The sequence below is a fragment of the Puma concolor genome, chromosome D2, assembly GCF_028749965.1.
Source record: "Puma concolor isolate L17-30 chromosome D2, mPumCon1.1.hap2, whole genome shotgun sequence".
Lineage (NCBI taxonomy): Eukaryota > Metazoa > Chordata > Mammalia > Carnivora > Felidae > Puma > Puma concolor.
This window is the reverse complement of record NC_141677.1, coordinates 19536117-19563813: the sequence shown is the minus strand read 5'-3', so window position 1 is coordinate 19563813 and position 27697 is coordinate 19536117. Positions and strand designations below refer to the sequence as shown.

The window sequence follows — 27697 nt, the reverse complement described above, 5'->3', positions numbered from 1 at the left end:
AAAATGAGGCTCATAAGAGAGCCCCAGTCCAGGCCACATGGAGTAAGTACCACAAGTATTTTTTAAAAGTGCCCATGGTAAAAGGGCTGTGATGGACATGCAGCTGAACCGATTGTTGCAATTCTTTTCCTATTGGAAAGAGCAGGCCTTCATGGACCTATTGCCCATGTTGCTTGACGACGGAAACAGCTGGAATTGACCAGCCTTATGGGGTTCCTTCGTGTGTTCTCTTTTGCATGGGGGCGAGGACTTTGTCAGAACTGGTCGGTGAGGTTTTTAGAGGCTCCACATCCTCCCACCCTTTGGAGGGAGGGAGAGTATCTCTTGTCTGCAAAGGCACCAAAGGCACAGGCTGACTGTCAAAAAGCTCAGGTCTTTCCTCTATTCGGGGTAATTTGACATCTTTATAGACATCCTGTGAACTCAAGGGGAGGGGGGCAGTGTCAACAGTGGACCAAGCGAGGATGACCTCAGGGGGGATGTTACCCCCTCAGAATGCCCAGCTTTAAATGTTTTCCCTACTTGTTCCCAATTAAGACCACAATTTCCTTGTGTGGGGAACCAAGGGCAGTGTTGCTGGGTAATCATTAATAATGTAAGGAGTGCGTTCTGATTGACAATAGTGTCCACCAAATTTTCCAATGTCTGTAAAATACAAATGTATTGTTCCTGTTGTGGGGAGAGACGGTTTTCCATAGTGAATTTCTCAAAAGTCCATGGCAGCGAATCCTAATAGAGTTTTGCTTCATCCCTTACCTTTTTTCCTTTGCTTTTTGTTTCTCCAATTCCATATATGAGTGAAATTATTGCATGGTATTTGTCTTTCTCTGACAGACTTATGTCAATTAGCATCATACTATCTACTTCAAACATGTCCTTGCAAATGGAAAGGATCCATTCCTTCTTTTGGGTTGTGTGTGTGTGTGTGTGTGTGTGTGTGAGTGTGTGTGTGTATGGATATGTATGTATATCTATATCTATCTATCTATATACATGAATGTATATCCATCTGTATATGTTCATGTCAACATATATAAATATATATCCATAAAACTATATCCATATATCAATATATATAAACATATATATTTATCCATATATCAATATATATCCCCTTATATACATACCCATACATATATATAAATATATATATATATACACATACACACACACACACACACATATATATATATATATCTACCTATCTATATATTTATATCTATATAGGAGACGGATGGAGGTACAGAGTATGATGTTAAGTGAAATAAGTCAATCAGAAAAAGGCAAATACCATGCAATAATTTTCCTCATATGTTGAAGTAACAAACAAGCAAATGGAAAAAATGAGAGAGAGAGAGAAAGAACAGACAATCAAGAAACAGACTCTTAAGATTAGAGAATAATCTGATAGTATCAGAGGGGTGGTGGATGGCACTGGGGGGTGGTGAAATCGGTGATGCGGTTGAAGCGGTGTCCTCGTCGTAAGGAGCACAGAGTCATCTATGGAATAGTAGACCGGAAAGTAATATAATTCTTCATATAAACTAACTGGAATTTAGAAACAAAACAAGAAAAGACACTGTGAAAAAGAAAGAAAATTAAATGAGGACCTATCCACTCATTGACTAGGTGAATTACATGAGAACTTAGTTATGACACTCTTGCCATGCCTCCAGTGGGTTGAGAGCTACCTTGGAGGAAGTGACAGTGTCTTCTAAGGCACATAGGACTTTGACACTGCTATTGTGGTGTCTTTGGAATGACCGTCGGCTACAGGGCAGTATTCCCAACCAAGGCAGCAAGGCCAGCTTCCAGTCATTGGCAGTCAATCAATGCCCTGAAATAGTGCAGTGTATTTTACACAGGCCATCCCTAATATAGGGACTCTAACTCTCTCTTTCATTTTTTCTCACTATACACTCTGGCTACTCTACCTGTATGTGTGGGCTTCTCCCTCATTCATTTCCTGGATTAAGAACTATGATGATGGGAGCCAATTGTCTTGTTAGGGAAACTGGTCTGGATCACCCGGCAGAAGAACCAAGCGGCACTCAGAGCTCTTGGAAGGAAGGAGGTTTATTTTACACCAGTGGGCCCAGAGGAGATCATTCTCCAGAGATCTGAGCCCAGAGCATCAATAGAGGGGACAATGTATCGTCCTCGGTTACTTCAGCACCCCTCATGAGTAGTAATTTGGTGCCTGTGGCAAGCAGGGTAGGAAGGAAATCCCGGGAGGGTAGTCTTCAGACTAGGACTAGAATTCCCTTATCAGTCCTGTTGGCCCTCTTCTCAGAGATTGTTCCCTAACATTACACCCTTGGATGCCCCTTTAAACAGACCTAGTCTCTATTAGAGGGCATCATCTTCATTTTTTTTTTTTTAACCTTTTTTTCAACGTTTATTTATTTTTGGGACAGAGAGAGACAGAGCATGAACGGGGGAGGGGCAGAGAGAGAGGGAGACACAGAATCGGAAACAGGCTCCAGGCTCCGAGCCATCAGCCCAGAGCCCGACGCGGGGCTCGAACTCATCTTCATTTTTTATGGGCTGGTTCCGTTTCTTAGTTCCCTGACTTTGGTTGTGACTATTCCTGACTGATTTACAAAATAACAGCATTTTCTTTCCCAAGGAAGATGCAGGTGTCCCCTTTATCGGCAGTGAGGAGGCCAAGTGCCCATCTGTTCTAGAGGGCAACTCCTGCCACGGATCTTCATTTTCTCTGTAATGACGCTAAGGAGTCGACCACTGGTTAGTCCCACAGAAGCGCCTGTGACTCCTATGCCGGTCCTCTCCCCGTGGCTATTCCTAACCCTCGGCAGATGGGTAGTAACACAGATCATTTAGCCTAGGCCTTAAGGCTGAACATTATTCTAAGCATCAACTTTTATCCTGAAAATCATTTAATCTCTTTTTTCCGAAGCTTGAGGCACATACGTCAGTGTCAACACTTCCTAAAGTGCATTGGCCACCTCCTTACTGGCAGGCAAACTAGCATACCCAAAGAGTAACCTTTTAAATCTCGCAGAGTCTTCCATTCAGTGTACCCCATACTTACAAATGGGGCCCAGATTAAAGGAAATCAATACCAACAAAATGTCCTATCCATAAGAGGAAAGTGAGTGCGGATGGGAACATCTCTCTATTTCCCCAGCTTTCTGGGGCAACCTCTGCCAACCCGATGGCAAGGAGTAACACGGTCTACTGATTTTATCAGACTGGCGATTCCTCGAGCTTCTGCCGTGCACAGACCAGCCAGCTTCCGGGGTGTGGCTGGAGCAGGGCTGAAGATCCTAAGAATGTAGGATTCTCCGAAAGGTCACTCTGAGTGGGTTCGTCGGACATGGGTCAGTCTTCCAAGTCAGGGGCTCCTCAGGATTGGCCCTCTTGACTCTGGAGGGGTGGTCCCATGGAGTGATACCCGTAAATGGCCCTGTCTACTGTCTATTGAGAGGGCCTTTTGCAGTCTTTGACACCGGGCAAGTCCCCTGGTGAGAGGGGGTGTAGACGTGCAGGCGGCCCCACAGCACAAAGTGCAGTCTTACATCCTGGTCACCTTGGCGGGTGATGATGTTGCCAGCTTTGGCATGATGGGGAAAGACATGGCTGTTGAGGAGGGAGTGGTCACTGGCTCCCCTGCAGGTTCAGGTAGTAGGGCTCCAGTGAGGTCATGCTGGCCATGATTCTCCCTTGGCTCCTCCATAGCTGAGGCACTGACCACCTGCTTGGAGCCATGCACAGGGCTGGTTCGGTCCAGGAGGCCAGGGCCAGGGAAGAGGCGCAGGGGCTGGATCCCGTGGCTGAAGAGCTCATTGGTCAGACCCAGGTGGTTGTGAAGTGCCAGAAAGGTTTCCCACTGTAACCTCACCAGGATGATCTGCCCCACCTGCACCAAGCTCTCGGGGTACTTGGTGGACACGGCAGAGAAGGCCTCCACTGGCGGTTGCAGCACGTTGAAGTCTCAGGCCACCTGGGCAGACATAGTGCCCTGGGGGTGCTGGTGGCTGGTGATGATGTCCAAGATGCTCAGGAGGCTGTTGATGCTGTCCCCGGGACCATTTCCTTCACACACATTCCTTCCCATCAGGCCCCGACCGAAAGGGCTCCAGAAGCCCATCCTGCACCACATAGTTACTGGTATCCGTCTGGCCTGGCCAGTGGACGTAGTCACCCTGGCTGAGCTGCTGGAAGAACACGTGTCAGCAGAGCTCCAGGAAGAGCAGCTTCTCGACCCGGCCCAGCACCCGGACATTCTTGAGCATGTAGAGCACCTTGGGGGGCAGGTGGGAGTTATTCGGATCACCCTCATCAAGTCAGCTTCAAGCACCATGGGTGGGTGCTCCTTCTGGGGCAGTGTTGGCGCCTCCTTCTGGATGCCAGGATCCATAATAGCTGGGGCCATCCGGAGCTGGGGATTCCTCAACTCGTTCCCAGTCTGCATTCCAGCAGGATGAATACGGCTGTGACCATTACCTCGAGTCCATCCCCAATCATCATGTCCAGCACCTCCTTATTAGCTGCTTTCTTAGCGGCTCTGTCGGCCAGACGATTTCCTTGTGCTGTAATGTTGTCTGCATTCTGGTGTCCTTTGCAGTGTAGAACTGTAACTTCTTTGGGAAGCCAGACAGCCTCGAGGAGCTTTCTTCCCTGCCTCGGCAAGGCCTTTTCCTTTGTAGGTTGCTTTCTCTTGGTGTGTGTGCAGTAGCAAAGGTGTACTGGGAGTCGGTTGAGTCACTTGTCCTTGCGAACGGTGAGGGCTCAGATTAAGGCATGTCAGTGCGTACCCTGCCTTTTGAACGCCCTGCCCTCTGTGATGAAACTTCTACCATCACTGAACCGGGTGAGGTCTGGGTTCTGTCCAGCCTGCTCACGCAGATCTGAGCAGCTTGCAAATATTTTCTTGGCCACCTCAGAACAGTCATGAACTGGTTACCCTTCCTCAGAAGGTAGGAAAGTTGCAGGGTTCTGCATCTGCACTGTTCTAAGAGTGACCAGTGGATTCTCACAGAGGAGCCCCTGGTACTGTGCTAGCCAAGAGTTGGAGAAGCATGAGTTTCTTCTCATGCACAAAGAGATTCTACACTGAAACAGTCTGTAGCCAGCCAAAACCTGCTGGCAAGGGGCCCTCAAGGATGCCCAGTGGTACATCGAACTCATCACCTAGAATCTGAGAGCAGCAAGCCCCCCACCAACCTACCACACAACTGTCTATCAACTCTCCTCCTCCCCCAGGATGAGCCCAGTTCTGGCTCTGCAGACATTGGCAGCAATCGGTGAGAGTCCCTGGGCCTCTGTGGCCTTCCTTTTTTTTTCTTTTTTTTTTCACCCAGGGCTGAGAGCTGCCACCTCTCCCAGCCTGAGTCACAACAAAGCTCTCTTTTTTTTTTTTAATTTTTTTTTCTTCTTTTTTTTCAACGTTTTTATTTACTTTGGGGACAGAGAGAGACAGAGCATGAATGGGGGAGGGGCAGAGAGAGAGGGAGACACAGAATCGGAAACAGGCTCCAGGCTCTGAGCCATCAGCCCAGAGCCCGACGCGGGGCTCGAACTCATGGACCGTGAGATCGTGACCTGGCTGAAGTCGGACGCTTAACCGACTGCGCCACCCAGGCGCCCCAACAAAGCTCTCTTAAATGAACACCAAAGCATAAATCCACTCTGTCATCAAGAGTCACCTTAGGGCACAGTCTCAGCCTCCTCCTTGGGGCTTCTGAAACATACATCTATCTGACCCAAGCAGGTAATGAGATACGACTTCACAGAATGAATCAAGCTCTCAGTCATCCATCACATGGTGTGCCTGTGGGCCGAGAGGCATCCACACCATTGGCTGTAGCTGTTGATGTAGGAAAATGCAGGCGCAAGGGGCAGGGGGCAAAGAAGAAAGTGGTTGTACCACCTTTTCTGAAAGTCACTTTAAAAGGCTTTTCTATATTCGGCAGGCCAAGGGCTGATGCCTGCCCCCAGGCAGCATTTATGTCTGGGAAGGCAGCTTTGGCCTCTGTCCAGCCAGGGAATTCTCGATCTGGCCCTACCACGAGATTATAGAGGGGTCTTGCTATTGCTGAGAATCTGGGAATCCAGATTTGGTAGAATCCTGCACCCCCAGGAACTCTCATAGCCCCCTCTTAGTTTGGGGCTAGGGTAGGGAAGTGATTACCACCTTCTTCTTCTTCTTCTTCTTTTTTTTTTCCTGCCCTAGTGCTCTTTTTCCATGAGAACCTGAGTTTTCCGTGATATCCTGAGTCTGACAGGAGTTGGAGGAGGGCCCCTGTGTCCTCTGAACAATCCTCTTGGGTATTGTTGGCAAAGAGGAGGTCCTCCACACACTGAAGAAGGGTGCAGCATGTGGCCTCCCATGGGAAGCTGATGAGGTTCCTGGCCACTACCTCCCCAAAGAGGGCAGGCTAGTTTTAATCCCCTGTGGGAGGCGCATCTAAGTCAGTTGCATCTGATGCCCTGTGTCTGGTTCGGTCCACTTGAAGATAAACAAGGGTTGGCTCAGGGGGCCAAACAGAGGCAGAAGAAGGCATCCCTTCAGTCTAGGCAGGTAAACCAGCTGGCAGAGACAGGGATCAGGCTGAGGAGTGTGTACGGGTTAGGGACCACTGAGTGCAAGACTTGAACTCGTCAGTACCCTCCTCTCGGCTTCCTGACTGGCAAGAGTGGGGTTTGCCAGGGTGATTGGCATTCAGCCAGAATGCCTGATTTCTTGGCTACAGTGACGGGGGCCCGGCTGTGGGCAAGTCTGGGGTGGGGGATTGTCCTCAGCCCATACACTGGGGAAGGCAGTCCTGAATTCGGGAAGGCCGCTTCATGGTGTACCATGGCTCCTGAATTCACATAGAAGTCATAGTTTGGCCTCCTACTTTTATTTTGACCGTGGGCTCTTTGGGGCCAAGAAGAAGCGAGCCTGGTTCCCCTCAATCTGAATATATTCCTACTTTAATGTCCTTTCTCCTTGCAGCAGGCACGTTGTTCTTTGGCTAAGGAGGTTTTGCCCCCCCCCCCCTTTGGGGGCTGAACCTTCCTAATCCTACCCCACTCAATATCTTAGTAAATTACAAGGAAAAGGCAATGTATCCACAGCCTAATCTCCAGAAACTTATCTACTCAGTTTCCTGGTGCCCCAACGTCACCCTCGTCTCCATAGTGATGTGGGGAACAAAGTCGAGAAGGAGATGGCAGATAACATAGAATTTCCTGGGGTGCCTGGGTGGCTCAGTGAGTTAAGCTTCCAACTTTGGCTCAGGTCACCATCTCAGGGTTCCTGAGTTCCAGCCCCATGTCACGTTCTGTGCTGAAAGCTCAGAGCCTAGCGCCTGCTTCACATTCTCTCTCCCTTTCTCTCTCTCTGCCCCTTCCAGACTCATTCTCTCCTCTCTCTCTCTCTCTCTGTCCAAAATAAACAAACATTCAAAACATTAAATTTGAATATTTTGTAACCGGTAGCTAATTGACAAGTATTTGACTTCTTACCTTTTTTAGTAGGAACCTGAAAGATCTCAAATACCTGCATTTGTCCTAAAAGTCCTTTTTGTGAATCTCCTAGAAGATGAAATATGTTCTGTGAGAGAATCAGAACAATTCCAAGTGATAAAATCCCAGAAATGGACATTGTTAAAGATCTGATGAGACTTCAGCTTGACACGATTGACAAGCGAATTGGGTTATTTCTGTGGCACATAACACTTTGATACAAAGAATATCAAGGGAGGACCTTAGAGCAGAACAAATTGAAACTTTAGGAACTGCATATACCTTTGAGCAGTTATAGCATTAACCCAAGCAACAGTATCTAAGGTTTGCCATTGCTTGACAATGCTTCTCCAAGTAACTTAGCATACATGCCACATAAAAAGGCCTACTTGGCCAAAAGACTTCATTGACAATGGAAATCTTGGGAAAGTTTGTTCACGCTTTAGGAAGTGATGGAGCACACTGTAAATAGGATTCCAGATCATTACAAATGTTAAACTTTAAATTACTTATTTAACCCAGATGGCAAGAAGAGAGTCCAAAGGCAAGTATGGAAAATTATATAGTTGTTAGCAAAACCTAGCTCCTTTACCATTGAGAAGTTTTCACTTTAAGTCATCGAAGTCTTGACAAAGACCATACCTAAAGCTTTGGTTTTCCTGGCAGACAAAAGACAAAGGAAAAAGCCAACAAAAGAACAAAATGTTGTGTACATATCTTATCAAGACCAGATCAACAATCCAAGAAAACATGGTCTTTCCAAAAGAGAGGAAAGCAGGATTATTATCTTATACCAGTGTAGATGTAAACTCCATCCATGGCAACCTTAGTTCATCCTTACCACCCATAAAATTCCTTTCCAATGATTTCCCTTCGTGAAACTATTACAACTTTCCTTTCCTTCAGATTTTGTCCCAAGTCATTTCTCTCCAAACAACCCATCGAAGACAGCACAAAGTTACTTTCCTTTACCCTCCACGAAATATATATTTCCGTTCTTTGTATCTTTCTTACATACCTCCTATTTTCCAACATACAGAGCTGCTTTCCTTATTTCCATCCATCTTAAGTACACTTAGCAGAATTTTAACGTTTAGAACCTTAGTCTCCAATGAAAACTTAGTAACCAGTTGCGAACTGTTCACACTAGAATTCGTTAGATGGCAAATTAATGAACCAGTGAAGCACCAGGCAGGGTTTCCGATAGGCCCAAATAGCCTTAGTTTGTCTGCATTAAGAAGTTAAAACCACACATCTATGCTCAGAAGCCAAAGCTTTGCCCTGCATTCTGTTTGGAAAAGTCCTAGAGGTCCCATGAATGTCATCTCACTCGCGGTGCAAACTTGAAAGCATATCTTTCAAGTCTCAGGTTTCCAAAGGCTTTGAAAGCTATCTTCACAATTACCCAAGAACGCTTGGAGACAGTCGAAGTTAACCATTATTTCAAGTCCTCGTTATGCTAACAAACTGCAACTGAGATCAAATGAGCTTTTTTGACCTTTAATAAACCTAGGTAGAATACAAGTTTCACACTGAATGCTGATAACTCTAAAGACACGTCTATCTTTATTAAACAAGCAAACTGAATTTAGTTTAAACACGGAATTGTTTCACCTACACCCGCTTGAAAGACTTACATCCATTTGTTCCACCATTATCAGTTTTTACCTGAGATGCCAGTGGGCCCCGGGAATCTGAAGTGGGTGGTCCAAGGGGGTGCTCTTTGTTCCTTGACATTTAGGGTGGGAAGAGGGGCCGATGGTGCCTGAGGCGCTGAGGGTGGTAAGGGAACCAGTTCTATAGGCCCCACCCAAGGTGGTGCAGAAACAGGTGGAGGGGGAGGGGAAGGCAGAAGAGGTGAGAAGGAGGTGCCAGCAGAAGGCAGAGAAGGAAAATTTCCCGGAATTTCCTTCCAAGAAGGACAAAATCTTGTCAGCTGGGACAGAGGAGCAGACACCATATCTTTTGTCCCACCAAAGTGGAATTAGGCAGTTCAGGTCAGGCCAGAGAAGACAGGGAATTTCCCCGAAACAAGTGGACTTTCGGCAGCTGCTTGGGAATTTTCCTTAAAGTCTCCATCCTGAGGTAGACTGAGCACAGTTGGCTCCAGTTATAGCCCTTAACCCACGAAAGGAATGAGGGAGAGGCCATCACGTCTATCAGGCAGAGGAACAGAGAGGAAGAGTCAGCGTCCCCTTTTCAGGGACGGCCTGCGTTTCCTTCAGTGACTGAGTTTTCTCAGGAGGAGGCCTGTTTAGACATTTGTCATCCAACGTATCCGCGGGGAGCTCACCGGCCTGGTTACGGACCAAACGCATCCTGCACGAGGCCCCTGGGCCCGGGTAGCCCTGAAGGGCCGAACCTAGGCTCACGGCCATCCATTTGCCCTGTTTAGTACGGCCATGCAGTGTTACAGGATCAGTCCTTTCCACATTTTGCAAACCCAACTGTTTCCAGTGGGTTCAAATGGCATCCTAAGGGAGAATCTTTGCGGACCAAAGAGGAACTCCCACGTTCCACCTAGAGAGAAAAGGAGAGAGAGAGAGAGAGAGAAGGTCCATTACCCCTAGAATCCATCCCGACTCCCCAGTAGCATCCCCCACACAGGATATGTGAGGGGTTCCCGAGGTGTCAAAGTGACCCGAGGCATCCCTTGAACAAAATCACTATGACTGCCAACCAGGTGGCGAAGGGCTCCTGAAGGAGGGATGCCCCTAGCCTCCCCACCCCCACCGACTTCCCCATTGCATTCTAGACAACAGATGGGTGCCTGACTTACAGACCTGCGTCTCCCTTGCTGAGAAGGCAGAGAAGAAACTGCCAGTTTCAACCCATGGAAAATACTGGAAGAGTTTGACAAGGGGAAATGACCCAATTTTAAGTAGTAGTTAGTAGAGGACATTGAAGGAAAACAGAAAAGAGAGAAAGCCATCGTGATATAAGTGACATTCCAACCCGCATAGTCTTCACAGCGAACCTCGCTAGGAAATGGCGCCCTGTTGGGGTTGAATTCGGTCAGGTACTGGTTTCGGTCAGCTCTCAGTGGAGATCTGGCATGCAGAAGAGGCTAGCCCAGAGATATGGAGGGGGTCACGTTAGACCAATGAGGAGGAATCCTCACACACGGGAGTCTTAAGATTGGCAGACATGGTAGTCACTTAGGTGGCTGTCCACTGCCCAAGACAGACAACTTTAGACACGGAAAGGAATAAAGAGAGGGCATCAAGTTTCTGCATCTCACTACCATTCTGGCCAAGGTCCTAACTTCCAACCAAAAGGCAGGCTTTCTCCTCCCCGTAGAGTCGCCACAGGCTAGAGGATTGCAGCCAGAGCAATCCCCAGAAAAGTGTTCCCATAAGACCCTACTTCTCAAAAATCCCCTGAAATGAGAGTAAATGAAAGAGAAAACATACTCACCAAATTGACACTGAAGCGCAGAGTCAAGGTGAGAAGATTCGAAGCCCCACATTCGGACGCCAAAATGATGATGTTTGGGGATGATGGTGGACTGGTCCACAGCTGATGACCAACACAGAATTCTGGAAGACGTCTTTGGTGCAAAAAGGTGGTTTTCTTAATGCCTGGAAGAGCTGTGCTGGGGTCCTACAACTAACTCATCATTATATTCCCTCAGGTTGGCAGGAGGTCAGGGATGGAATAAGTCTCTAAGGAATTTTGGAAGCAAGGTTTCCAGCACCTTCAGGGGCTAACTGTTACTAGGGAAACACTATTTACGACCCCTTAATAAAACATGAGGCATGAGATCCTTTAAATGTAGATCAGGGGCCATAAGCTTGGAGGATGATTGCCCGCATATATCTTGGCGAAACTGAGACAAAGGAAGTGGACTCACAGGGTCCTGGAGGTTGCGGTAATGTTAAGCTACAGTTCTCTTTTGCCCCCAGCAAAGAGCCATCATCTAGGCAGCTGAGCTCTTAGAGGGAGGTCATTGTGCTGGTTTCAAGGAGTTGTCAATGGCCTATAGGCATTAAGGGAATTTAATTTTTCCTGTGCCTTAGTTTCCCACATTAGCACGGCAAGGGCTTAAGCCCCTTTCCTTTGCTCTCGAGTAGCAGTGGTGCCCAGGGGATATCCCTCAGATCCACCATGGGGTGGCAAGGGGGGTTCTAACTTGCACTTTACCCTCAGCCTGGCTCATGCTCCCCCGTCATAATTCTCACCATGCCAACTGCGGCCTTTTGAGCCCCAAGCGATAAGTGACAGGAGGTCAATGGATCCTTTTGTAAATCAGCAAATGATTGCTTTCAGGTAGCATGGGAGGAGAGTGGGAGCACGATTCCCCAGGGAAGCTTGGTGTCCTATGACTATGGAAAATCTGTGGGTTATAGAGAAATGGAACATATTTTAGCTACACCTAGGAGCCTGAGTGTACCAAAAGAAACCCTACATCTGTCAACGCACACTGTAGGGGGGTGGGAGCACTTGCCATCTTTGCAGCTTTTCCTGTCCGTAGGTAAAAACATTGTTGATCTGGAGGGCAGAGTCCCAATACGAGCTGATGCCCAAGTGTGTAGGACTGGGTTCTGATTCTGTTTAGTTTTTTTGAGTCGCTTCTTTGACGTTCACCTGCTGGCGAAACGACTGGGCATGCAATATCCCTGAGAGTCTCCGAGAGCAGGATGCTGAGGCAGTCTGTGGCGGGGTCAAAGAGCACAGTAATAGTCACTGCACAAACAAGAGACTTCAATGCCCCAGGTGTTGAGGAGCACAACACGTTTTCGTTGACATCAGAAATTAGTTGTTGGTGGGGGTTGAAAACAACCTTCACGTATGCTCACTGGGAGTTAATCGGCCCTATGTGCAACGAGAAAGAGTGAAATCATGTCATTGGCAGCAATGTGGATGGAACAGGAAGGTGGTAAGCTGAGAGAAATCAGTCAGTCACAGAAACACTCCACCCACACCTGCACAGAGGGAAAGTGCGGCCGGGACCGGGGGCTGGGGACCAGGGCTGGAGGCTGGGGGTTGGGAGCTTGGGGCTGGAGAGTGGTGGCTAGGGGCTGCGGTGGAGGGTGTGGGCTGGAGTGCCTGGATACGAGGACAAAGAAGGGGCGGTAGGGACAGAGAGACCCCACACTCCAACTATGCCACAGGCCAGGGCTGCCTGGGTCTGGGCCCCTTCCCTCCCTCGGAGCCCTCATCCCTAGAGCCCCTGGCAATTCACGAGGCCCAGCTAGGGCAGCGGGCTTGGGCTGGTGATGTTCTCTGGGGACGCTCGGGGCTCTGGCTTGCATTTGTGCCAGGTGGGTCAGACAGGAAGGAAAGGCCAGGTGGGGGGGTGCCGTAAGAGGGGGAAGAGGCGCTGAGAATCCGACGGGCCCCTAAGGCCTGACCCGGCGGACGCTGCTGCTCGCTCCCACCCATTTCCCAGAGAGCAGCTGGACATGGTGTGGTGTACCGTGCTTTGGTGTGGTGTGCTTTGGTGTGGTGCGGTGTGGTGTGGTGCGGTGCTGCGAGGCGCCGTGCCATGAGGTGCGGTGAGGTGTGGGATGGAGGCGGAGGTGGGCGTGGAACCGAGCCTGGAGAAGCCTGCCAGAGTCCCGGGGTCAGAGAGCGCCTCAGCTTGCGCCACTACGGGGTGCCAGGGGCCTGTTGCGCGGCCTCGGCCACCCATACGGGCCCCACGGAGGACTGTGGTGGGAGGCAGGCAGGGGAGCAGGCAGGCAGGCGGGCACGCAGGTGCACGGGTGAAGCGGGGCACGAGCTGGGCTTGGGAGGTGAGGACCAGGCTCTTGAGGTGCCCAGCGACAACCGGTAGTGTACACGGACATAATACCCTGAACGCTCCAGATCTATTCTGATCTCCGAAGGTAAGCAGGGTCGGGCCTGGTGAGTATTTGGATGGGAGACCAACTGGGAACACCGGCTGCTGTTGGCTTTTGCCTTTTGCCTTTAACTCCTTGACCTCTCCTCTGGCACCTGCCCACACCGCCACCCACCCTGGCCCGAGAGCAGCGCTACTGGGGCCGAACACACCCCAGACACGGTTCCGTCAGCCCCTGACCGGTCAGCCCAGCAGCCTGGCCTACCTTGCACACCCCACCGAACGTCACAAGGGACCCGCTCCCCGCTCCTCCCTCCCCGCACCAGGCCAAATCCCACTGCACGGGCTTGAAGCCACACCCCAGCTTTGCACCTTCCCTTACACAACACCCACACCCACACAGAGTGCAGGCGGGACCGGGTTCCAGGGTGCAGGGGCAGGGGGCTGGGAGCTAGGGATGGATGGAGGGTGGGGGCTTGGGCCTGGGGCTGGTGGGTGGGGGCTGGGGCCTGGGGCTGGAGGGTGGGGGCTGGGGTGCGTGGATGCGAGGACAAAGAAGGGGCGGGAGGGACACAGAGACACCACACTGCGACTATGCCACAGGCCTGGGCTGCCTGGGTCCTGGGCCTCTTCCCTCCCTCGGAGCCCTCATCCCCAGAGCCCCTGGAATTCACAAGGCCCAGCTAGGGCAGCGGGCTTTGGCTGGTGATGTTCTCTGGGGACGCTGGGGACTCCGGTTGGCGTTTGAGCCAGTTGGGGCAGAAGGGAGGGAAAGGCCAAGTGGGGGGCTGCCCAAGGGGGGGGGAGCAGGCGCTGAGAATCCGGGAGGCCCCTAAGGCCTGACCGAGCGGACGCTGCTGCTCGCTCCCACCCATTTCGCATGAGCAGCGGGACGTGGTGTGGTGTGCTGTGCTTTGGTGTGGTTTGGTGTGGTGTGGTGCGCTGGGGTGTGGTGTGAGGTGGGGTGGGGTGGGGCGGGGTGGTGTGCTGCGGTGCTGCACAGTGCGGTGCCGTGCGGTGCGGTGAGGTGTGGGACAGAGGCAGAGTTGGGCGTAGGACCCAGCAGGAGCAGCCTGCAAGAGTCCCGGGATCAGAGAGAACCAAGGCTTGCGTCACTCTGGGGTGCCAGGGGCCAGTTGCGCGGCCTCCGCCACCGCCCCAGGGCCCTTTGAGGATGGCGGCAGGAGGCAGGCAGTCCAGCAGGCAGGCAGGCTGGCAGGCAGGTTCACGGATGAAGCGGGACACTCTCTGGGCTTGGGAGGCGAGGACCAGCCTCTTCAGGCACCCACCGCCAGCAGGTACCATTTAGGGACATACTACCCTGAACATGCCCTATGTCGTTTTGTCTCTGAAGCTAAGCAGGGTCGAGCCTGGTTAGTACTTGGATGGGAGACCTTCTTGGAATCCCAGGAGCTGTAGGCTTTTGCCTTTTACCTTTGACCTCTTCTTTGGCGCCAGCCCACCCCCCCCACCCCCCCCCCCGTCCCTGACCAGGGAGAGGCGCTCCTGGGGCCACTCAACCCAGAAAGCAGGGCTCTCTCAGCCCCTCCCAGTTCAGCCCAGCTGCCTGGCCTGCCTTGCACACCTCACCGCAGGTCACAAGGGGCCCGCTCCCCGCTCCCCACTCCTTGCACCAGGCCAAATCCCACTGCACCGGCTTGAAGCCACACCCCACCTTTGCACCTTCCCTGATACACCACCTACACGTGCACGGAGTGCAGGTGGGGCCAAGTTCCGGGCTCCGGTGTCCGGGGTCTGGGGTCCGGAGACTGGGGGCTGGAGGGTGGGGGCTGGGGTGCGTAGATGCGAGTACAAAGAAGGGGGCGCGAGGGACACAGAGACACCACACTCCGACTATGCCACAGGCCTGGGCTGCCTGGGTCCTGGACCTCTTCCCTCCCTCGGAGCCCTCATCCACAGAGACCCTGGCAATTCACAAGGCCCAGCTAGGACAGCGGGCTTTGGCTGGTGATGTTCTCTGGGGACGCTGGGGCTCCGGTTGGCGTTTGAGCCACATGGGGCAGAAGTGAGGGAAAGGCCAGGTGGGAGGATGCCCGAGGGTGGGGAGGAGGCGCTGACAATCCGGGGGGCCCCTAAGGCCTGGCCGGGCGGGCGCTGCTTCTCCCTCCCACCCATTTCCCAGTGAGCAGCGGGACGTGGTGTGGTGTTTTGTGTTTTGGTGTGGTGTGGTGTGGTACGGTGTGGTGTGGGGTGGTGTGGTCTGCTGAGGTGCTGCGAGATCCTGTGATGTGCAGTGCGGGAAGGTGTGGGATGGAGGCGGTGGTGGGCGTGGGACCAAGCCGGAGCATCCTGTAAGAGTACCGGCATCAGGGAGCGCCAGGGCTTCTGGCACTCCGGGGTGCCAGGGGCCGGATGCTTGGCCCCCGCCACCGACCCGGAGCCCGCGGAGGACGGCGGCGGCAGGAGGCAGGCAGTCCAGCAGGCAGGCAGGCTGGCAGGCAGGTTCATGGGTGAAGGGGGGCACATGCTGGGCTTGGGAGGCGAGGACCAGCCTCTTTAGGCGCCCAAGGGAAGCAGGTAGCCTTTAGGGACATACTGCCCTGAACGCGCCGGACCTCCTCGTGTCTCAGAAGATATGCAGGGTCCGGCCTGGTTAGTACTTGGATGGGAGACCTTCTGGGAATACCGGGTGCTGTAGGCTTTTCCCTTTTGCCTTTGACGTCCTTGACCCTTTCTTTGGCGACAGCCGACCCGCCCACCCTTCCTGACCAGTGAGGTGCACTCCTGGGGCCAAACTCAACCCAGCCAGGGTTCCCTCAGCCCCTCCCAGTTCAGCCCAGTGGCCTGGCCTGCCTTGCACACCCCACACCGCATGTCAAAGGGGCCCACTCCCCGCTCCCCACTCCCCGCACAAGGCCAAATCCCACTGCATGGGCTTGAAGCCACACCCCAGCTTTGCCCCTTCCCTGCCACACCACCTACACACGCACTGAGGGCAGGTGGGACCCGGTTCTGAGGTCCGGGGTCTGGGGGCTAGGGCCTGGGGGCTGGGGGCTGGGGGCTGGAGAGTGGGGGCTGGGGCCTGGGGCTGGAGGGTGGGGGCTAGGGTGCGTGGATGCGAGGACAAAGAAGGGGCGGGAGGGACACAGAGACACCACACTCCGACTATGCCACAGGCCTGGGCTGCCTGGGTCCTGGAACTCTCCCATCCCTCGGAGCCCTCATCCCCAGAGCCCCTGGAATTCACAAGGCCCAGCTAGGGCAGCGGGCTGTGGCTGGTGATGTTGTCTGGGGATGCTGTGGGCTATGGATTCTGTTTGAGCCAATAGGCGCAGATGGGAGGGAATGGTCAGGTGGGGGGCTGCCCAAGGTAGGGAGGAGGCGCTGAGAATCCAGAGGGCCCCTAAGGCCTGGCCTGGCGGATGCCACTGCTCGCTCCCACCCATTTCGCAGTGAGCAGCGTGACATGGGGTGGTGTGGTGCTGTGGGGTGTGGTGTGGTGCGCTGTGGTGTGGTGAGGGGTGGTGAGGGGTGGTGTGCAGAGATGCTGCGAAGTGCGGTGCCATGCAGTGCGGTGACCTGTGGGATGGAGGGGCTGGTTGGCGTGGGAGCAAGCCGGAGCAGCCCGCAAGAGTACCGGGATCAGAGAGCGCAAGGGCTTGTGGCACTCCGGGGTGCCAGGGGCCTGTTGCGCGGCCCTCGCCACCGACCCGGGGCCCTCCCCTCGGAGGACGGCAGCGGGAGGCAGGCAGTCAAGAAGGCAGGCAGGCTGGCAGGCATGTGCACGGTGAAGGGGGCACGCGCTGGGCCTGGGGGGCGAGGACCAGCCTCTTTCGGCGCACAGCGGCAGCGGGTAGCGTTTGGGGACAAACGAACCTGAACACGCCGGATCTCCTCTTGGGTCGGAAGCTATGCAGGGTCGGGCCTGGTTAGTACTAGGATGGGAGACCATCTGGGAATGCGTGTAACTGGAGGCTTTTCCCTTTTGCCTTTGACCTCCTTGACCTCTTCATTGGCGCCAGCCCACCCCCTCTCCCTTCCTGACCAGGGAGAGGCGCTCCTGGGGCCAAACTCAACGCAGCCAGGGCTCCCTCAGCCCCTCCCAGTTCAGCCCAGCGGCCTGGCCTGCCTTACACACCCCACCCCACGTCACAAGGGGCCCGCTCCCCTTTCCCCACTCCCCGCACCAGGCCAAATCCCACTGCACGGGCCTGAAAACACACCCCAGCTTTGCACCTTCCCTGACACACCACCTACACCCGCACGGAGTGCACAGTGCACGCGGGACCGGTTTCCGGAGTTGGGGGTCCGGGGTGCGGGGTCCTGGGGATGGCTGCTGGAGCGTGGGGGCTGGGGACTGGGTTGGAGGGTGGGGGCTGGGGTGCGTAGACGCGAGGACAAAAATGGGGCGGGAGGGACACAGAGACACCACACTCCGTGTACGCCACAGGCCTGGGCTGCCTGGGTGCTGGGCCTCTTCCCTCCCTCGGAGCCCTCCACCCCTGAGCCCCTGGCAATTCACAAGACCCAGCTAGGTGAGCGGGCTTTGTCTGGTGATGTTGTCTGGGGACGTTAGGGCTCCGGTTGGCGTTTGAGCCAGTTGGGGCAGAAGGGAGGGAATGGCCAGGTGGGGGGCTGGCAGACAGGCAGGCAGGCAGGCAGTCAAGCAGGTGCATGGGTGCAGCGCGGAACCCTCTGGGCTTGGGACGCGTGGAGCAGGCTCTTGAAGCGCACAGCGGCAGCCCCTGGCGTCTTTGGCCATACCAGCCTGAACGCGCCCGACCCCGTCTCCTCTCGGAAGCTAAGCAGGGTCGGGCCTGCTTAGAACTTGGATGGGAGACCGCCTGGGAACACCGGGTGCTGTAGGCTTTTGCCTTTTGCCTTGGCCTCCTTGACCTCTCCTTTGGCGCCCGCCGCCCCCCCCCTCCCTCCCTTTGTCCCTGTCTCCCCAGGGAGCATGGTTCCTGGGGCCAAACACACCCCAGCCACTGCTTCCTCAGCCCCACCCGGGCCAGCAAAACGGCCTGGCAGGGCCTGGCTCCGCTCCGCCCCACCCCCCCAGGGGCCCACCCCGCACACCCCACCGCACTTCACAAGGGGCACGCTCCCCGCTCCCCGCCTGGGCCAAATCCCACTGCACCGACTGGAAGCCACAGCCCATCTTTGCACCTTTCCTGACACACCACCCAAACCCGCACCCGGACGGGGGGAGGGTGATGTGGGCGGAACCGGAATCTGGCGCCTGGGGGCTGGAGGGTGGGCGCTGGGTGGGTGGATACAGGAACCCAGGAGCGGGCGTTTGGGTATGTGGGAGGGCAACACGTCCCCAGCCTCCAACTTCCCCAAGGCCTGGGCTCCCTGGGTCCTGGATCTCTTCCCTCCCTCGAGCCCTCATCCACAGGGCCCCTGGCATTTTAAGAGGCCCAGCTAGGGCAGCGGACTCGGGCTGATGCTGCTGTCTGGGGGCGCTGGGGGCTCCTGGTGGGTTTGCACCAGGTGGGGCAGACGGGAGGGAACGGCCTGGTGGCTGGCTGCGCTCGCCCTAGCGCTGGGGAGGAAGCGCTGAGAACCTGGCGGGGCGGGCCCCGAAGGCACAAGCGTCCTGATGCCCCACGCTCGCTTCTGCCCTCTTCCCAGTGAGCAGCCCAACGTGGTGTGGTGCGGGGCTGCGAGGTGCGGTGCGGTGCGCTGCGGGATGGATGCAGAGGCGGGCCTGCGGCCAAGCCGGGAGCTGCCTGCAAGAGTCCCGGGGTTACAGAACGCCGGGATTGTGCCACGGCGCGTTGCCAGGTTCCTCTGGCGCGGCCTCCGCCACCCGCCGCGGCCCCACGGCTGCGGACGGTGGCGGCAGCGGCGGCGGCTGCGGCTGAGGCGGCGGCTGCGGCTGAGGCGCCGGCGGGGGCGGCGGCTGCGTCTGAGCCGGCGGCTGGGGCGGCTGCAGCTGAGGCTGCGACGGCGGGGGCGGCTGCAGCTGAGGCTGCGACGGCGGGGGCGGCGGCGGCAGTGGCTGAGGCGGCGGCGGCGGCAGCGGCAGCGGCGGCGGCTGAGGCGGCGGTGGCGGCGGCGGCGGCTGCAGCTGAGGCTGCGGCTGAGGTGGCGGCGACGGCTGCGGCAGCAGAGGCGGCGGCGGCGGCGGCGGCTGCGGCCGAGGCTGCGACAGCGGCAGTGGCTGTGGCTGAGGCGGCGGCGGCGGCGGCGGCGCCGGTATCTGCGCCTGAAGCGGCCGCGGCGGCGACTGACGCCGAGGTTTGGACGGGGGCGGCGGCGGCTGCAGCTGAGGCGGCAGCGGCGGCGGCGGCTGAGGCCGCGGCGGCGGCTGAGGCGGCTGCAGCTGAGGCTGCGACGGCGGCGGCGGTGGCGGCTGCGGCTGAGGCGGCGGCGGCTGCGGCTGAGGCGGCGGCGGCGGCTGAAGCGGCTGCAGCTGAGGGTGCGACGGCGGCGTCGGCGGCTTCGGCTGAGACGGCGGCGGCGACGGTGGCAGCGGCTGCCGCCGAGGCTTGGACTGCGGCGGTGGCTCCGGCTTCGGCGGCGGCGGCGGCTGCGGCGGCTGCAGCTGAGGCTGCTACGGCAGGGGCGGTGGAGGCTGCGACGGCAGGGGCGGCGGCGGCTGCGGCTGAGGCGGTGGCGGTGGAGGCTGCGGCGGTGGCGGCTGCGGCTGCGGCTGAGGGGGCGGCGAAGGCAGCTGCGGCGGCGGCGGCGGTGGCGGCTGCGGCTGAGGCGGCGGCGGCGGCTGAGGCGGCTGCAGCTGAGGCTGCGACGGTGGCGGCGGCGGCGGCTGCGGCGGCGGCTGCGGCTGAGGCGGCGGCGGCGATGGTGGCGGCGGCTGCCGCCGAGGCTTGGACTGCGGCGGTGGCTCCGGCTTCGGCGGCGGCGGCGGCTTCGGCGGCGGCTTAGGCGGCGGGGGCGGCGTGGGCTGCGGCTGAGGCGGCGGCGGCTGCAGGCATGCTGGCGCTGCTGGGGCCAAACACACCCCAGCCACTGCTCCCCCAGCCCCTCCCGGGTCAGCAAGTTGGCCTGGCCTGGTCCGGCCCTGTCAGGCGTGGCTGGCACACCCCACCGCATGTCAGAAGGGGCATGCTCCCTGCTACCCGCTCCCCTTATCAGGCCAAATCCCTCTGTACTGGCTGGAGGCCACTCCTCAGGTTTGCAATTTCCCTGACACACCACCCACAGGTGCAGGGAGCAGGAAGAGAGGGCGGGGCTGGGGTCTCGGTAGGGGTTCGCATGTTGGAGGTTTGGGTTGGGGCCTATTTATACAAGGACCCAGGAGGCTGGGAGGCGCAGTGAGTTCTCAGATATTGACTGTGCCCCAGTCCTGGGCTCCCTGGGTCCTCTACCTCTGCCCTGCCTCTCAGCCCTCATCCCCAGAGCCTCTGTCAATTCACGAGGCCCATCTACGGTATTGGGCTTGGGCTGGTGAGGTTCTCTGGGGACGCTCGGGGGGCTTCCTTTTGGTTTCGAGCCAGGTGGGGCAGACAGGAGAGAATGGCCAGGTTTTGGTTTGCGCTAGCCCTCTTGGTGGGGAGGAGGGCCTGAGAATCTGCTGGGCTGGAAGGCAAGGCTGGTCTTATGCCGCTTCTTCAGCGACCTGGTTCCACATTAGCAGCCTTGTTTTTTTTGTATGGGTTTGACACAGGTGTGTTTCCTTCCTGGGTCAGCCACTAAGATATGTACTTTTCAGCCCAGTGATAGAGTGTAAAGTTTCAACTTGTAATGGTTTGTTGAAACTATCGATTATCGGACTAAGTGAATTATGTCAGTCAGAAATCTACAAGTACCATGTAATATTGTAATCATTCACGGGTTAGAAGTAAAGAATCACCGGAAATAAGAGAGCGAGATCGTGAGGAAGAGACAAAGGGAGAGAGTGAGAGCGAGTAGAGTATCAAGTAACAGACCCTACTGTGATAATAGTTTGATAGTACTAGAGCGAAGGTGGCTGCTGGGGTAGTTTTCGCACCACGTGAAGGAGATTGAAATGTGTACCTGCAAAAATGCACACTGGGTAATATTTGGACCGTGAAACTACTTAACTCTTTGTATTAACCTTTTGAAATCAAAGAGACTACAAAAACTGCAATTTGAAAACGAAACAAAATGAAATGAGTACCTGTCCAATCGTTTAGTAGGTGAATTACATGAGATTGTAGTTATGGCACCCTTGCCAGGACTGCTGTGGGTTCTGAACTACGTTGGGGGTGGCACATGGGTGGCTCAGTGAGTTGAGTGTCCGACTTGGGCTCAGATCATGATCTCGCTGTCTGTGAGTTCGAGCCCTTTGTCGGGCCTTGTGCTGATAGCTCAGAGCCTGTGTCTCCCTCTCTCTCTGCCCCTTCCCTACTCATGCTGTGTCTTTGTCTGTCTCTCAAAGATGAATGAACATGAAAAAAATTTAAAAAAAAGAAGTACCTTAGAAGAAGTTACAATGTCCTCTAAGTCACATTGCATAGAGACTCCTCTCTTTCCCGTGCAGAAATAGTTAGCAGTAGTTGTGCAGGTATTGAAGAAGAATGAGGATGACAATGTCTTACAGATAGACAAAGGCAGCTTAACAATGGAAGGCTAGTGGGAAATCCTCCGTGCATGCCATCCTGGGCCTGTAGTTTTGACGCTCATGACGCAAGTCAAATAACAGGTTCATTCTGTATGAATTCCTTTAAAGGCCACCCATCCTTCCTCTGGGTCCAGCACTATATCTTCATTAGTGACCGGGACAAAATGTGATCTGTGCCCATGTGGAGATCACTGCCAATGAGGAAGACAGAGGTGAAAAGGGGGTCCATGTGGTTAGTAGGGATGGGAGACAACAGCACGGGTCATTGAGAGCAGAGACCTGCACTTCAAAGGAAACTTCCTCCGAAAGGAAAACTTGGCACGAAGGTCTCGGAAAGGAATGAATGAGAGCTTTTGGAAAAGTGTGGTTTTATATTGAATAAAAGATGTGTTATCATCTCACCTGTGTATTTATTCCTGGAACGTAGGTTTAAACTGGAGGGGATCGGGTATCTATCTGGCAATTTGTCTCACCAAATTATAGCATTGTGGCAGAAATCTCCTAGGCCTCTTTAGTTTTTCCAAGGACTTCTCCATTCCTGTGACAATCAAGTCATGCTCTTTGGAAACCTCCATTGGCTCCTCTTCCTGATTGACTTTCCTTAGATTTGGAAGCAGCTTAACCAAACCAGGTTACGTTTGCCGGTAGCTTTCTGTGTTCTTTGGATAGACAAAATAAGGCTGATGAAGGAAATAAGAATCCTGGCATTCAAGGGCAATCACAGCCTACACTGTTTTTCTACCTTAAGCATTATTTTCAGAGAGTGGAATCACAGTGTGAGTTTGGCTTTTTTGTTGGGCAAACTGTTTTGTTTCTGTTTTTATTCTTATTTTCATTTCAACTGGGTAAACCCTACTTCGTATCTTTAAATCTCCATTTACATTGGTTTTCAATTTTTTGTTACCCTACTCCTCATAGGGAAAACTCTTGGCCTGCTGCCAGTGCCCTTAAGAGTACACATAAATGGGAACAACAAGTAGCCATAGAAGGGGGAGCGCTTGCTGACGTTGCTTCTTTAAAAAGTCATAACAGGGTGGCTGCACCAGTTTGTATTGTGACCAGCAGTGCAAGAGTGTTCCCCTTTCTCCAACTCTCACCGACAACGGTTCTTTCTTGTGTGGTTCATTTTAGCCATTCTAGCAGGTGTGAGGTGGTCTCTCATCGTGGTTTTGCTCTGCATTCCTTAATGCACAGTGATGTTGAGCATCTTTCCATATGTCTGTTAGCCATCTGGAAGTCTTCTTTGGGCAAGTGTCTATTCATGCCTTCTGCCCATTTCATAACTGGGCTGTTTGGTTTTGGGTGCTGAGTTTGATAAGGTGTTTCTACATTTTGATCCTAACCCTTTCTCACATATGTGTCTTGCAAATATCTTCTCCCATGCTGTGGGCTGCTTTTAGTTGTGTTCATTGTTTCCTCCACTGTGCAGAAGGTTTTGTCTTGATGAGAATATTACTCAGCCATCAAAAAGCATGGAGTCTTGCCATTTGAAACTATGTGGATGGAACTAGAACGTATTGTGCTAAGCTAAATGAGTCCATCTGAGAAAGACAAAGATACAATTTCACTAGTATGTGGCAATTAACATATGAGAAGGTGAGGACGAGAAGAGAGGTAGACTTAAAAATTTTTTTTTTAATGTTTATTTATTTCTGAGACCGAGAGAGACAGAGCATGAGCGGGGGAGGGGCAGAGAGAGAGGGAGACACAGAATCCGAAGCAGGCTCCAGGCTCTGAGCTGTCAGCACAGAGCCTGACGCGGGGCCCAAACTCACAGATTGAGATCATGACCTGAGCCGAAGTCAGACACTCAACCGACTGAGCCACCCAGGTGGACCTAGAAAAGAGGTAGACTTTTAATGCTAAAGAACAAACTGAGAGTTGATGGAGGGATGTGGGTGAGAGATGGACTAGATGGGTGGTGGGTACCAAGGAGGGCACTTGTGATGAGCACTGGGTGTTGTACGTAACTGATGAATCACGGAATTCGACTTCTGAAACCTGTACGTTAACTAACTAAAATTTAAATTAAAATAAGAAACAGAAATCTAAACAGCCCACTCCCTCGGTCATGGCCCATGAAACGGTTTTGACAACAGTGTGTGACATTCTCTCTGGCACCATCATTCTAGATGCTGTATCATGGTCCTGTAGCCAGAGGAATCGGATCCTCTCTGTCTGAGAAGGAGGTGTCCCATTCAGGGCTCTTAGAGCAAAAGCAGAGATGACACATGCCTACATGAAAGTCTGTGCAAATCCCTAGTCACTGTCTTTGCTCTCCAGAATCAGACCCCTCCCCACCGGAATCAAAGGTGATGGCAACTGAAATCATGGCAACAATCACCCTCCAGTAAGAGAGTCGAGGCCCCTCCCGCTACTGAAAAATGAGTGCCCTGATCTCTAATGCACAACAAGGGGTCTGGTTTCAGGAGTGCGATGAGTCATTTTTGCTAGTTTTGTGGATGAGAAATTACACCAAACTCATCGTCCTATGTTCACTTTTCTGATGACGAGTGAGGCTGGATGTTTACCACTTCCTGCCATTTCCAAAATGTAGCCACCGTTCTCAGTTCTGGGTGAGCCTGCTGAACACACTCTCCCGGACATCCCCCGGGGACACAGACAGTGATCTGTGTCCAGTCAGGAAACGTCACTCCTTGTGAAACCACTAAGCTGTTAGTGAGGGGAGGTCAGTTTCCAGATTTCAGGACAGAAATTCTGTCACTTGCTTCTGACTTGCTTTGTCCCGTGTTTGTTCCATCTCTCTCTGTCTGTCTGCTCCTCTTTCTCTCTCTCTCTGTATCTCTCTCTCTCTCTCTCTCTCTCCTTCCCTTTTCCCTCTCTCTCTCTGCTCTCTGTCCTCATTTGCTCCCGCTGTCTGTCCGCTAACCCTGCAAATAGGGAATCAAACACCTCAGTTAGGGAATACCATATGAGAACAGGATAGAGGAGAGTAAGAAGCAAGTTTCCAAGGCAAAAGATTGAAATAGGCTCTCAGTTGCAACTGAGTTCTGACACTGTCTGTGTGAGTGAGCTTGGAAGGGAAGTATCGCCCTTTTGAGTCTCCGTTGAGACCACAACCCTGGCTTCATAGAGACTTACTTTGAGGCATGGTCACACAGCTATGCTGTGACTGGATTCCTCTCCTACAAAAATTGTGAGCTATTCAATATTTGTAGTTTTAAGGTTCTAAATAGCTAGACAAGTCTGTCAGGGAGGAACGGAAAGCTAATAGTCTACCAGGTCCCAGCATCTGGTCTATGGTCTGGCTCTTCTCTGCCTCTCCCCTCCCGGGATCCCACAGCCACATTATCCACCTTTCTGATGTGTCTGGACAAACTCGATTCTGTCTCCTATTCTTGGCCACAGCAATATCTTCTCCTGACACGTTGTAGACACGGGCAGGGTGGTTCCCTCTTGTCATTCTGGTCCCAGCAGATGTCACCTCCAGTGACTCCCCAGGCTGTCCTCACAGCACACTTGTTTTTTTTCACTATTACAGTCCTTGAACCCCTTCCCTTTTTATTGGGACAACTCTTGTGTCTCATACCTTCGTTCATCTCCCCACCAGACTGTGGAGACCTGGCAGGCGGGGACCGCTTTGTCATTGCCAGCCTTTCAGTTAGGCCCGCCAGATCCCCTAGCGCAAAGTGCGTGCTTGGAGCAGTTACTGAATGAAGAAATCGAAGGACTGTGGAGCCCTGTGTCTAGATTTAATGGGCTTACTCTGTGGAGATAACTGCTACTCATGGGAGATTCCTGTTGTATCTGAGGCAGGGGGATTCCAGAATGACCTCTGCACGAACTTTCCCTTGTTCCGTTCCTCCAGCAAGTCTCAGTGTGCACCACGGACACAGGAGGCTGCCTGTTCCCTGGTGCCCGGCGCTAGCACTGCAGCCGCAGGCATGAAGACCACCAAACAGAATCAGCGCCCTGACCCCAGCTTAACCTAATCGGACCTAAACCTAAGCTAACGTGGCCCTCGAAGGTCCCTGAGTAAAGCTCATAAGCCACACGCCCAAGAGCTGTGCTATGGACCTCAGGTTTCTGGCGTTCCCCTTTGTCCACCCCCAGTGTATACTCGTGACTCGTGAGGCATCCTCCCGTCGGCCAGCAAAATGAACCCCCTGTTTCCCAATGAAGAGCCCGGGGACCCCGGACTGTTACTGGACTTGGGCTCTGGAGTCAGTGTACAGGGCTCTGACATGTCCCTCCCTATCCCCACCCCTCACCGCCCCAGGTCCCCAAACCTCTCTAGGCTCTAAAGGCTTCAGCAAGTATCAAGTCCTTCTCTAGTCTCTCAGAACACAGTGAGGCATTGATCGAGAACCAAGGCCAGTTGACGCTTTATGATTTTACGGAACTCAGGAGAAACCCACTGGCAACACAACTGATTATGGGAGAACACCAAAGCCTTTTCTTCTTTAGCTATTGTGAAACTACTGGGAGTTAGTTCATCATAATTCCAGGTGCCCAGAGAGGTGGACTGTAGGACCCTAGTCCTTTCCTCTGGAGGCTGGGTCAAGGATGGTCCTGGGTGCAGCAGAAACCTACATACGTTAAGAATCTCTTGCCCATCTTTGGGCCTTTGTGCATGCAGCTGTGACAATGGATGCTGCTGCCCCATGGCAGAGCTCTCGCTCACCTGTTTCTTCCTTCTGTCTTGTTATTGCCCAGTGTCCAGTCTCTCTTGAACACCGTTCAGTGTGTGTGTGTGTGTGTGTGTGTGTGTGTGTGTGTGCCAGTACATATGTGGGAATTAGGATGGCAAGGTGAACTCAAATGGACAGGAAGTGCTGACATGATTTCTCCTGGAATATCTGCCTCTCATTTTTAGAGCAAACGTGATGGGAGAGCTTTAAGCTATTGCCAGTTGCACCAAAGATACTTTGTCAGTTACATAGAAATTACCCTAACGGAGAGGTATAAAATCTGTACTCTGAAATCTCATGAACGAAATGCGAGAGGACACAAAGAAATGGGAAACCTCTCCATGCCCGTGGTTTGGAGTACAACGTGGTTAAAAGGTCTATACTACCCCAAGCAATCGACACGTTAGCGCAATGCATATCAAAATACCACCACCATCTTTCACAGAACAAAAGATCGTAAAATTTGTATGGAATGATAAAAGTCCCCGAATAAACAAAGCGATGCTAAAAACCAAAGCAAAACTGGAGGCATCGTTGTGGACATATTACAAAGAGGACTGAAAACCGACAAAAGAAATAAAACAAACAAAAAGCCTAATGATTTCTTGTGACTGACTCACTTATTCCAAGAATATTTCTATTTAGTTTCTCTTTATGCTTCTACCTCAGCAGTAGTCGAATAAAATCTAATGGTTGCCACTCAGATATTTAGAATACATGAAGGAAAATAGGACAGAAGAATGTGCTGTCGTGAAGATTCAACGTTTCTTTATGACATTTTCTACTCACAGGTGTTTCTAAATATGCGACCTCCTCATTTCTAGGTGATAGGAGAACGTGACCACATGCAGGAACCACAACTGACAGACTGTCTTTCAAGTGAATTGAGATATTTCTATATTTCTGTCAGATATCACTTTCCTGTTTGGCAATCCCACAGAAGTACTCACAGCTCAACCATTGGGAGACTTTGCACTTTAGCAACATAGGTTATTGTAAAGTCTATGTGGCCCGAGACATAAAAACACACAGTGATGTGTCCCTGTGTGGTGAATGCAGTCCAGAAACAGCGGTCATGCTGCAAAGCGATCAGGTTAGATGTTAAATAGAATAGAGAATATAAGACGCTCATGCAATTCAAAGCAGGTGGTGCTGGAAAGAGCCCACCTCACTTCAGGGTCAAGAAGAGACTGGGATCAGGGGCCAGATTCAGGAGCAACTGGTCTGTCCTCAGACAGTGACAAGAAGCTCTAGGCGAGCTCCCACTCG

The 27697-nt window shown here is 53.4% G+C and overlaps 1 pseudogene; it reads left to right on the top strand.

The window, feature by feature from the left end:
- The first annotated feature begins 17972 nt into the window (after nt 1–17972).
- Nucleotides 17973–18091, top strand: LOC147575918 (5S ribosomal RNA; annotated as a pseudogene).
- The last annotated feature ends 9606 nt before the right edge of the window (nt 18092–27697 follow it).